The sequence below is a fragment of the Channa argus genome, chromosome 4 (assembly GCF_033026475.1).
Source record: "Channa argus isolate prfri chromosome 4, Channa argus male v1.0, whole genome shotgun sequence".
In the NCBI taxonomy this organism is placed as follows: domain Eukaryota; kingdom Metazoa; phylum Chordata; class Actinopteri; order Anabantiformes; family Channidae; genus Channa; species Channa argus.
Window position 1 is genome coordinate 19,686,948 of NC_090200.1, and position 13,143 is coordinate 19,700,090.

The 13,143-nt window shown below is 39.7% G+C and overlaps 1 protein-coding gene across 3 annotated transcripts in view; it reads right to left on the reverse strand.

Moving 5' to 3' along the window:
• rassf7a (Ras association domain family member 7a) overlaps positions 1-11,226 on the reverse strand; it is a 30,942-nt gene extending 19,716 nt beyond the window's left edge. The window contains exons 1-2 of one of the 3 annotated variants that reach the window (XM_067499865.1): positions 11,208-11,226; positions 6,727-6,859 (exon numbers count right to left, since the gene is read on the reverse strand). The gene's annotated coding sequence lies outside the window, so the exon portion shown is untranslated. Of the gene's footprint in view, positions 1-370; positions 806-6,726; positions 6,860-11,207 lie in introns of those variants that run through there. The other 2 variants (XM_067499864.1, XM_067499863.1) reach the window with 2 other exon arrangements.
• Positions 11,227-13,143: the final 1,917 nt, after the last annotated feature.

The window sequence follows — 13,143 nt, forward strand, 5'->3', positions numbered from 1 at the left end:
AGAAGTAAAAAAAAAAACATGAGCACACAAAGAGTGAAGTTTCACCAAAACAGGTTTCAGTCTCCTTTTGTCTGACACAGGAATACTTGGGTGGCGGGTCTAGTGTCAACAGGTACATACAGTACAGAGTAAAGACACGGCTCAGCGTTCTGAAGACATAACACAAGGTTGTCTTCTCCACCCCACAAGAAAAATGCTACACACACAAGCTCACACTTAATAAAATAATCACTTTTTTTTTTACATACTTGCTGAAACATACTGCTTAGCCACTGACACATCATCAGACTTCAGAGAAACTTCCCGACATTGACATTCAAACAGGCAAGGGCACATTCAAACAACATCTGAAAGAAGCCTTTAAACTCACCAGCTTCTCTGCAGAACGTTTAATTTCCTCGGTTTTTGCTGTCTCTCGTCCTCTGTCTCAGTTTGGGAAATCCTTTTTCTTGTCACAGAACAGCAGAGCCGTTTCTGGTGTGTGAGGCAGAGAGTGAGTGAGTGAGTGAGCGTGCGTGCGTGTGTATGTGTGCGTGCGAGTGTGTGTGTGTGTGTGTGTGTGTGTGTGTGTGTGTGTGTGCCTGTGAGGAGAGCCCAACAGAGGTCAGAGGCGGACGTCAGACCTGGTCATGGGAAGATTTAATGGATGTCACGACTTCTCCCCACATTGATCTTGCTGCCTTCTTCTCGTTTGGTTCCTCAGGAATGCACTTCTCCTGGGTGTCCTCACCACAGCTAAGATCTAAGAGAGACTGCTAGAGTTCTCTCTCTCTCACTCTGTCTTCAACCCTCCTCCTTCTCTCTGTGTGTTTCACCCACACAGAAACACACCCTCCCCGTCAGTCCTCTCTCTCTCTCGCTCTCTGACTCTCTCCCTCCCCACCCTTTCTTGCTGCGCTGACAGATCTGGTACCTCCCCCTTTTCAGGTAGTTAAAAGCGTGTTTTCCGGCTTTGTCATTCTCTATCCGTATTTTTTTGTACATTCTCCAGTGACACAAAGTAAATTTAAGGAAGCTTAGAGATTAAAGCAGGATGCACTTGAAACTCTTTGCATGTGTGTGGATTTCGATAGGCATCTCTACTGTTTGTATGACCCATAACCTGAGGCATTAGCTCTTAGGCCTTCAGTCACATGAACAGCTGATTACACAAATGAGGCTGTCAGGTGATTTTCTCTTCCTTTTTCTGGAATGAGGTCATAGTCCAGCAGACCAGGTGCTACTGGAGAGTGTGTGTCTCAGTCAGACACCGCCCTGTGAGAAAATGTGAGACTGAATCTGACCACACACAGTACACAGGACTTATAAAAGAGTTTCAAAAAGTGATTGCTATATTAGTGCAATACATTTAACATTAACAAATGTTTTGATAAGCATGAACTAAATTAAATTATTTTTATGGTAACTTAACTATGAGTGTGACTGTGAATGTGCAGCTGACAATAAACTTGTCAGTCCCCTCTGGTATTTAAAATAAAACATTACTGTTTGTGAACAATCTTCAATGTGTCTTTGACATTCCTGTGCAGCAGTTCCTTATACCTTATCAGCCAGTGTACACACTAATATGATACATCTGTGATAAGCTAATATCAACTAAAATAGAGGAAGCAACACAGAATTAGCCAGAGGCAAAAGAAAACTTCAGGTCAAAAGCCAGTTTCAACTGCATTTTCACAAAGCAGTACCTACTTTATTTTTGTGTTTTCTTTGCTTTTAACTGATGTCAGACTGTATTCTGAAGAGACTAATGAGGACATGTAGTCACTGCACATTGTATAAAGCAGATGTTCCAAAAATAGATGTCTTGGATTAATTGCATTAATTTGATGAATTAAATCATGCAAACAAAAGACCACAGTGAAGAACGCTGTAGCTTTTAGCCAAGCTGAGTCACAGAGCCCCGCAGAGAGTGGCTTCACGTCTATGTGAACCGTTTTTACTGTTCTGTCCACAAAGCAAAGCTTTTGGCACATCTAAGAGCTGTGTTGCCTGACAAATCACTTGAAGTACACTGCAGAATAAAAGTGAGGGGGGACCCTCCTGAGGTTTTGCTGAGGTACCAGAGGCTACAGTGAGAAAAGGTTGAGGTGCCAAAAACGAGTGACAGTTTAAAGCAGCCGACAAGTAAGTACACTTTACAGATCCAAACAGGGCATCAGCCCTCAGTGGATCATATGCTTGTCCATCGTCAGACGCACACCACCGGTATTTAAGGGCTACAACATGACCAGGCAAAGGTTAACAGGCAAGTGAGTCCTGCTTATTGGTTTGAGAGCCTGAAGACAGAAAGACAACAGGGCTGAAATGAGAGTGATGGGTGAAGGAAGGCATTGTAATGAGATATGGTGGATTATCAGACCCAAATCCTCCCATACTCTGCTGACACCTTCCAGGCATTCCTCAGGGCACCTCCCACTGCTATGCCTCCTTCATCCCACCCTCCCCTGTCAAACCCCACACATCACCCTTCTTCTTCTGAGTGACTCCAACATTATTGCAACCCCCTTTCCTCCTCCTCCTCCTCCAACACCCCCTATGCATTCAGCGAAAAGGCTAAAGAAAAACAAAGACTAGGCCTAAAAAGTTTTTAAAACATGCAAATAAAGAAGAAATGTATTTTTATTCTTTTTATCCTTGCTGCACAAAAGCTGAAAATGCACTCAACGCAGCTATTCAACTGCTTTCAATCACCACCTGATACTAAGTTAATACCTCAACTAGCGATAGGTATAAATCAGAGCAAAGAGTGGCAAGCAAGCCATAACTCAGAGGAGACAAGAAGATAGATCTCAGACTGAGAAATAGGATGGCTGGCTCTGGCAGCAGCTCAATAGGCTCTGTGGAGGCGAGCAGAGAGACTGGGATACATGCTGATAGCGTCTTTGTCTGCCATTATTCACCAAGAATGAATAGCATTAAAGTTGCTGCTACGACTCAAGCCTTCCCGTCATCTCTGATGAATCCCCCACCCCTTTTTCTGTCTCTATTTCTTTTCCAGCCCTTCACCAAAAAAAGCTTTCAACAGGTGGACAACAAGTTGGGCAATACTAAAGCCTTGATAGCGAATGGAACGAGTGCAGCTCTATTTTCAGAAGCCAAAACAAGTTCGAAAGCCCTGAACTTTTGCTGACATCGGTTTTTGTACTCCCGGCAAGCAGCGCAAGGTAGTAATGCTCTGTTTGTGCCAAACATGTCTAAGTATAGCATTGCTGTCTCATTATGGTCAGACCAATGCTGTTGCGCCAGTTGTGTAGTTATGCCCTGTGTATCATTACAACAGGAGAGATGGCTTTCAGCAGCAAAGGTAATTACACTGTTGAGATGAAAATATAGCAAGAACAGACAAAGACTTTTGTTTTCTTCCCAGAACCCCGGCTCAGAAGTTGATTCATGTTTTGGAAGCAAATTGATGTCATCGTGCTATCTCTTTACAAATAAGAAATGCTGTATTGAAAATACAAAAAGAGGACAGAGGATTATAGTAAACTGAAATTGGCAGAAGGTGAGGGTCAATTGGATATACACTGCTGGTAAACAAACTTTACATTCCTCCAGGAAAAACATACAACCACATTTTTTCCATCAAAACACTCCTTTCAGATCTCACTAACGAAGCCCGTAAGAGAATCTCAGAGGGCTTTTAGCAGCTTCCAAGCTGTCAGGACTTTGGCTGCACTCTGGCACCTTTTTACCACTGTCTTTTTTTCTTCCCTCTTTATTCAAACCAGTCCAGACTGGCTCAGGACTATTTTACCACCATTCAAAAAACACAGATACCACTTCCATAGCTTTGTTTTGCATATTTGAGAATCTATATGAAAGCTATTTCTCTAGAAGAAATACATTTGTTCCTAGATTATACATCAAGGCATTGCCGTTCACTGCTTTCAAGTGGTCATGTTGAAATATCCTTTAGCTCCTCCAGATACAGCACTTTGTTTCCAACCTGCTTACAGATGTACAGTCGCTGTCTGTTTCATGAGACAAAGCTGTACCACTAGTGTCACACTGAGCTGCTCCACGCTGTTCCTATCAGTACATGCAAATATGCTGCAGGATGATAAGTCTGAGTGCCCACAAGGTTTCACACAAACACATTTTTTCTGTGTCTCTCACTGGTAAGGAGTAGAAGTGACTCAGGGAAAAAAATAAATAAATCAAGTCAACATGTTGTTCTTGCTAGAGACCCCCACTGCACAAGCCTTAGACAACAGGGGGGTTGCGACCCACAGGACAAGATCCTAGTCAGGGCAGAAATTTCAGTACTGAGAGAGAAGCAAGCAGGGCAGGTTAAAATACTGGCCTGCATGGGGTTTCGAACTGCTGATCTTATAATAGTGATGCATGGTGGACAAAAATACAGGTTAATGACAGCAATCAGATGCATGCAAGTCAGAGGTCCCAGGTAAACAAAAGCTTTGTAAGCTCCACCCCACTCCACCCTACTCAGAGCAAACAAGCGCCCCCCGGATGCACTAAATAATACCCAGTCTGTCAGTCTACACCTTTCTGTACGTGCCCCAGCTTGCTGTTTGTTTCTCTAACAACGTTTTGCCTCTTGTCAACTCTAAATGCTTCTTCGTTTGTTCTACACATATGTCAGGATGTTACCCTAATTTTTCTGTCCCTTTATTCAAAAGTTTGTTTACAGTGCTGGTTTATTCCACAGAGGGTCAAAGAACCATCCAAACACCTGCAAGAACAACAGCATGTAAAAGCTTTCACTGCACCAGGCCAGTCATCTCTTTGTTTCAGTGGCTTTACTGGATCAAAGGAAAATTGTAGCGGCATTGCAGTCAGAAATTCTTTTCTAGCTGCAATCATGCTTCAATAGAACACACATAAACAGAAATGAATGTATGCAGCACGCATACAAAGACATGATGACACCAGTGCATAATGGAGCTAGACCTCTCTAATCAAACCATTCTTAGTAATTTTAGTTTGAAGTATAAGATATATGCAAAATTGATTCATCAGAACTTCAAGTACAGAGACTTAAAGACATGTTGAATTTTAACAAGGCCACTGAGATCTTTATCCGAGTGGTAGAGGGTTTGAGTGTGTGCTGAGTGGGCATGTGCATGACACTGAATTAATGACGTAAATGTGCGTGTGAGTGTTTGTGTGTGTGTGTGTGTGTGTGTGTGTGTGTGTGTGTGTGTGTGTGTGTGTGTGTGTGTATTCCACATTACTAATCAGTGCTTAGACAAAGGCCATATGTTACCAAGCCTATGAATCTCCCACATATCTCCCACACATTGCCATCCACGTCTGAGTAAAAGCCTATCAGCAAGAATGTTAGGCTTGTCAGGTCAGCAGGGGTGACATCATGGCAACGCGTCAAAGCAACAAGGCCTCAGCACAAGTTTCCTCCTGGTTGCATCAGCTACACGGTGCCAAGCTTTGGTTCAATGACACCCACTCCTGCCCTGCTTCCTGTTGGCTTTACAAATGTTTAAACACTCAATGCATGTACAATGTTTTATTTCCTTTTCAGTTTTACATCCATTCCACTTGCCTGCCAATAACATTAGATTTGAAATGGCAAACTGTACAAAATCTGGCCACATGACATAAGTTCATTTGCCTTGTGACGCATGATCTCAAACAACATAGGTGCCTACTTTGAGACTCCAGGCTCTTCACATACTTAAGGTGGTCTAAGGTCAACAGCCTTACATAAATGGTTTGAATGTTTACAAAGAGACAACCGCATAGCCTGAGGGGAGGATAACTTAGAGAATGAAAATAAACAAGGGTAATAGTTGAGAAAATGCTGCTTTTCCTCATATTTACATTCTGTGGCAACATATGCAACAGCTATCAGTGAAAGTAAGCAGCTCAACATTATTCTTATTAAAAAATCCCTTTTCTCCCTCTGGCAAATTCTCCTGTTATGTGTCTCTGGTCTGTGTGAGGAGGTCAAGTGTCAGCAAACAGATGCTAGCCTGTGTTTGTGCGTCCTGTATCCTCCAGGTCATCAGATAAAGTGCACCTGAGAGAGGGGCAGGGAGCCTGTTTTTTCCGAGTTGCCATGGTAATCAAACACAGAAGAGACCACCTGGTCTCTGGAGCCTAAGAAGCAGAGCGGAGAGGCCACCACTTCAGGATGGTAATGCTGCCTCACAAGTGAGGATATACTGGCAACAATCCATATTGTTTTTGTGTCGTGACGAGCTGAGCGAAGCACAGAGCGCGCACAGCTGTTGAATACTTCATGGAACATAAAAAAGAACTAAGCCTACTGTACAGCTCTCATTACAATAGAGATATAACACAGTTAAGATGGGCCAAAGTTATTTCCACATGGTTTTAGTCATAGTTTTGCCTGATAGACATTTAAAAGCCTGAAGCAACTAAAAATGCTTGATTATGTTTAACAAATGTACAAAATTTGATCCTGGTACACACACGTCAGTAATTCATTTTGTCACATATTGTCACAGTGCTAAGCAAGCATTTTCCTAAACATGTCAAATAATGTTACCGTGGTGACCAATACAACTGATAAGAGCATCTGTCAAATAAACAAAAACCAACTACCTGCAAACTATTCGTCATTGTTGAATTAATGACTAATCTGTCCTGGCGTTTCTGTGTACTTGGTATCAGTCCCAGACTACTTAAAACTAGTTTAGCCATATGTTTACCCAGCAAAGAAAAAAACTGTCTCATCGAACTGGCAAGAAACACAACTCAATATCAAAGACTTTCACTCACCTTTATTAGCAGCCTGATGGTCTCTGTGACTGCCTTCCTGATTAAAAAGGAGCGGAGAGAGAGGAGGAAGAGCCAAACAACCCTCTCACTGTCTGTGTGTTTCGTGCTCATGTGCTACCTGATCCAAAACAGCCTGTGGAAGAGACAGAGTGACAGAAAGACCGGCTCAGAGCTATTCCCATGGGTGGGGGGTGGGGGTCAGCTGCAGAGTAAAGTGAAGTGGTGCCACCATTCCCCATCACCCAGGAAACCAATGCTCTTTCAAAGAAAAATCAGCCAATGGAAAACACCGTCAATTGTATTAACACAAAAAGTCACATGATTGCCCAAACACCACTCCCTATGCACAGAGTGAGAAGGACAGAGAAAAAAGTATGGTGTGGGGTGGTGATAAAGAGTTCAGGAAAGAAAGAGAAACACAAAATCAGAAAAGAGAAGAGAAGTAAAACAGAAGTAGGGTGCCAGCAGGTAACCAGCCTAGTCAGTCCGTAACAGTCTGCACAAAGGAACAAACTACTTCCTCTCTTCTTTGCTGACAGTCCCAACCTGATAGCAGCTTCCCACTAAATAAGTTAACAGCAGCCTATTTTGCTTTGCTAAGAGAAACAACGCAGAGCGGCACAGTGTGACACTAATTATACAGCTCTATCTCCATCTGAAAACCGCAAACATTACATTCCTTCAAACATATTAAAGTTTCGCATTTAAAAGTTGCCTCCTCACTAATGTCACAATTTCTCCTTCATCAATAATGTGATGAGTAGTGAATGATGCATAGTGATGTACTTTTCATTTGTTTTACTTTTGCGAGTTTGGCTTTAGATTTGGATTTATAAGATTAGATCGTTTACATTTTCTGATAGTGAGAACTAAATAGATAAACAGAAACATATCTATATCTAAATCTATATCTATCTCTCATGATTTAGGTCACTTCACTCATCACTATACACCTACCAATGACCCTGCTGCACAGCAGACCTTAAACCCTAATTAAGTCAGCAAACTTACATCATCTGCAAGAAGCAGTGGTGCAGAAATCTCTTTTCAGGCTGACTAACTTGATTCAACATCAGCACATGACTGAAAAAAGGGTAGAAGTTTTTTCATTCACCTATCCCCTATTAATCTTGTTAACTCTAAAATCATCCTGCCTCAGGCTGGACCATCTCATTTTCAGAAATAATCTGTGGACTAGTTTTTGGTGTCTTACAGAATAGTCAACTGTTCTACATCAATTGCTTTATGTTGCATCCTGAACTAGATTTGTTCTTGCAACTTACAACATACAAGTTTTAGCTTTAGATGTACTAAACACAAACCTCTAACTCGAAATCCCAATGAATGTGAAGTGCATCATATTTTTATTGAGCACACTGGCATGTGCCCAGAGTAGTAAACTGAATTATAGTGAGGCTCTCGAACATAAATCCAGAAAAGAACAGACAGACAGTCTACAAATGTTAGAGAGCAGGTTTATTACTCAGACGGAATCACACATCTATCACTTTCTCAGCAATATACTGTGAACTTGAACTCAACCATCTGCCTTTCCTAGCACCTCTGCACAAGGAAATTACCCTACTTCATCTGTGGCAGGTAGGTCTCGTTTTGAGAAAAGTATTTACCAAATGAAAAGAGGTCCAATTACCTCTCTACAGCATGAATGTGACAGGAGAGCTGATGAGCCGACGCAAGACTGGGTGAGGAAGCCGATTGCATTCAAAGCATGGACAACAAAGACAAGGTTGAGCCTCAGCTATTGATTAAAAAAAAGGTAATTGAGAGGACTACCTGAGGATTACCAATCTTGTATCAGCTTGTCAAGAGATAACAGGCACATTCTGGCTCTTACCACAGATTCAGACAATATTTTTGCAGATGGAACGTGCAGCTTGAAGATGAGAGCTAATGATAATTAGATCAAAAACAGTCTGTTAAAGCAGACACCAAAGTAAAATTAAGCAACATTGCTATGCACTGTACACCTAACCACACTTCTATTTTCAAAACCACCCTCTATTTATTTAGTGCTTAGGTAAGTCTCTAAAAATGTTTCACAGATGGATTTAGGTGGTTTATCCAATTAATTCTAGCATAGTCTCTAAAGCTCTATTGCACTAAAGGAGAAGCGTCTATGAAAATTCTGATATTCAGGTCTCTTCACACAACAACAGAGGCTTATTCCGAAGCCAAACACAACAAATTTATCTCAAGGCACTTTACAAAAGTAAGACCAAGACCTTATGGAAGCATAGAGAAAACCCAGCAAATCACCCTTGAGCAACCACTTGGGTACGGTGGATAGGAAAAAAGGGGGGCCTCATTCTCAGTAATCTTCCTAAACCGTTCGTCAGTTTCCCTGGAATGTTCTTAGACCTTTGCCCATATCTATACCTTCCTACAGTTTTAATACAGAGATCTGCAGGCAGCTCCTTGGACTTGTTGCATTTCTCTTATGTGGTTTTCCAAACAATGTCCAACCAAGTAGATTTTCCACAGGTGGACTCCTGATAGGTTCTAGATATATTTCGTGAATAATTTAAATGACCACAAGTTGGAATGCCACAGCAAAGTTGTAAATAAACAATTTCTTTTGCTTTTTTTATTTCAAAAGAATGGCAAAATTTTTCTAAAAACATGTTTTAACTTTATGTTGGTTACCAAGTGCCAATAGATGGTGAACAATGGCACATTAAGCCCTTTAAATTGAGATATACTACATAATAAGTGTTCAGAAAGTACAGTCGGATCCTGAAGTCAAACTTATACTGCACATTTCTGTAATGCATGTAGAAGCATGTAGATTCAATACTTATTAACATATTAGAAGACACCAGGTTGTATATAATTATCCTTCAATTGTAATAACTGTCAGCAACATTTGTTGCTGACCAATTCTAAATTCTAAAGGCAAACTTGACATCTATCTATCACAGTATCCTGCTCATGGTAGTTTGATCTAAAGTGGATCTTTTCTTTTCTTACATTAGGATAAGGAGCTAGATGGGGTTAATGAGGAAAAGGTTTAGGTCTGTGAGTTGATGATTTGTTTTTCTAGTGTTGTGCACTTGGACAGATGAGTCACCGTGGTGGGACTTAAGTCTAGAGGAGACAAAGATGACAGGCAACAACATACTTTACTATTCACCTTTCTCCCACTTTTCATTGTGTTTTAGTATTATGATTGATGTGATCTTATTATGGGAAAACAGTAGACGAAAATACGACATCAATTTAGACTGCATCACTAAGCACACCAGAATTTGAAATATCTAGCTGTTTAACTTTATGTGTTGAAAATTACAAAAATATAACAGAACTGCATCCTATTCTCACCCTGACCTCATTCTCAACATTCTCTGATGAAATCCATCAAGTATTACCCCAGAAACTAATCAGAAAAGGAAGACACACTGCACACTACTTGCAAAAACATTATGTCTGCCATATATGAAATGTTTATCCCCAAACCATGACGAGGCCACAACAGCCATTTGAAGTTTTCACTTATGATCAATCAGTGACGTGGGATAAACAGAGAGAAGAGGAAGAAAACTATATTGTGATTAATTACAGGGAAGTAAAAAAAATAAAGTACAAACAGCAAATGAGAAGTGAAGGAAGTACAAGAAAACAAACGGAACAAATACATATTTTGTCTGACCAAAAACTGAACAATAAAACAAGTGAGGCAAGAGATATACAAGGAAGGCAAACAACTGATAAACACAAAGAGATGTGATGACAGAGACATGTGCAGTACATGTTAATGCAATTCAGGTGTTGCAGTTTGGAGTAGGTCTATCACTAAAACTGCAGGTTAGTTCAGGTTAATCACCCATGACAATATTCTCATTCAATTATTCTGAACTGATCAATCTTAAAAGGATTAAATCCTTTGTGGGAATAGATGCTGCCAGTACAACAAAGCTAAGAATCACAGCTAATTCAATACTAAATGCAAAACGTAAGGTTAACATTTATGTTCCTGGTGATTATGAAAACGTTGATAATTAACGCCAATAATCTATTTATGTTGTTGCTGTGTTAAAATTATGCTATAATTAAATATTAGTGGTGTTGGCATTTAAGATTTTGCGCAGTTGTTGTTAATAATTTTGTTTTGTTTGTGCCTTATATCTTAGTTGGAAATCAACGTTTATAAACATGAACCTAACCAAATAAAAACAACGTTTTTACCTCAATACAACGTTAACTGAATTATGAGCAGAGGCTGGTTTAAAAAATGACTAAAGTAATCGCTAAATTAACATTACCAGCAAAATAACAATATCATTTGTACATTGTAAGAGCAGGCTCGTCCTCAGCACAAGGGCAGTGAGAAAAGTTGCACATCCTTTTCTCGTCACTCTGCACCGCCCTGCAGGTGCAGCCAACACTTGTTGCATTGGTTCCCAAAACATCTCAGCTGAGAAATATTCTACCAGTACATAAAACACAAGGTGCAAACAACTTACAGGTGCTTCGGGAGCCGATGTTGGTATGACTGCAAAACCTAATACTTCATCCTGCAGTCCCCGTTCGACGAATGCACGCTGTATAACCCATCCAGGAAATAGAAACGGTACGTTTTCCGGTCAGCCCTTTTAAATTAAAGGTAGACGCTGAATACTAAAGCGAGTAACAAGGGACCAGCTGCTACTAAAATTTGTGACAAAAAAGCACATCGACTGAGAAATGTTATGACAAATGCTCTGAACTACAGCTATATCTCGTGGATGTGTTTTAAAATCAAATGATGAAATATTAATATGCATGGTTTCTAAGTCTCAAAATATATCCTTTTTGCATTTTCCAGGAAAAAAAGATTTCACAGAAGTCATGGGGAAAAAGATATATCTGAAAAAAGTCAGAGAATGCAAAGAATGTTCTCTTCAAAATCTAAAACACGTTGAAGCATGTGTTTCAGCTGTGATGAGGTGGAGCTGTTAGAAGCAAAGGCTGTAATTCCATAAAAAAAAGTTTTTATTACATGAAACAATCAATAAAGAGTTGTTTCCAAGCCAAGGCAAGTCAAAAGAAGGGAAATTATGTAATTCATCTCAAGATATAATTTGAAACTAATTAAACCTTCTACAGACTTTTTCTGTTTGTTTAAATAAGAATGTGTAAGCTAAGTATGAATCTTGGTATGTAATACAGTATTGTACTATAACTATAGTACAGTATTGTAATATAACAAAATCCTCTATATCAAATGATTAAATATTGTTTGTAAAAACAATCATAACTCATATATAGTATCCAGATAATTTAAAACAAAACGGCTGAAGGAGTCACAGAGGAGACAACTCCAGCAGCTCTCTGTGGCTTTCTTACGTTGGATCAAACATGCATTATGAGATAAACTAAGATTACCTGGACTACCCAAATCACCTGAAACCTACTGAACTATTTTTTTTTTTTTTTACAATTTGGTGTCAGGAAGACACAAAACTGTTTTCCATCCTTGTCCCACAGCAAATCTTCCCTTCCTCGTGAACATAAGGTAACCCTACACCTTTTGCCACTCTACTGAACACATGACCTTGAAAGAGAATGAGTGGAAAATGCAGTATTAACTATATCTGCATGACATACCTATATATTAAGTATATCAACTTCCTTCACTTGTACACTGATATAACATTTCCCAACAACATGAAATCGTTTTGTCCCCATTTCTGTTCATTATATCCAATTTTTTCTTTAAAAAAAAAAATCACAGAGCTATATTCATTTATTCGCATGGTGATTATGTGGCCTTAACGATGTGAAAGGTAAACCAGCTCAAGTATAAAAACTCTTTAAAACACAAAAACAACAACTACAGCTCCTTTAAATGTACTGCTTTGGTATGCAGGTTTATCACCTCATTTTTTACAAAGAAGGTTCAGCTTAATTTAGATAGCTGTTAATATGAACCAGTAATTATGATAAAATGTATGAGTTTTGTATACCATTATGGACTGCGTTTCTGCCTATGGTTGTAAAGCTGTAGACCGAAAATGAGTTATGTAGCCTAAAAGTCTTGCAGTGAATGGAATGTTCCTTGTGGCAAGATCCTATGGTCTTACATGTACTGTACAAATAGCTCCTTCTGGGCCTGTCTGAACTTATACTGTAGGTATTTTCATTTACAATGCTTGACAGAAAAATTTACACATCTCCAGTCAAAACAAGATCGATGATTTCCATGGTAATAAAGTACTTGCATTCCCTTATAATGAAAATATAGATTTTAATCAGTGTCTGGTTTATAAGAGTTTCAATGTTATTTATTAACACCCATCTTTTTACACTGCATTACCAAATGGAAGGTACAGCAGTATTGCATGGGGACGGATCGGTCTCTGGAGTCTTTTAGGGAATGTAACTATCATATACCTGACAGGATCATGACTTGTTTCAGTT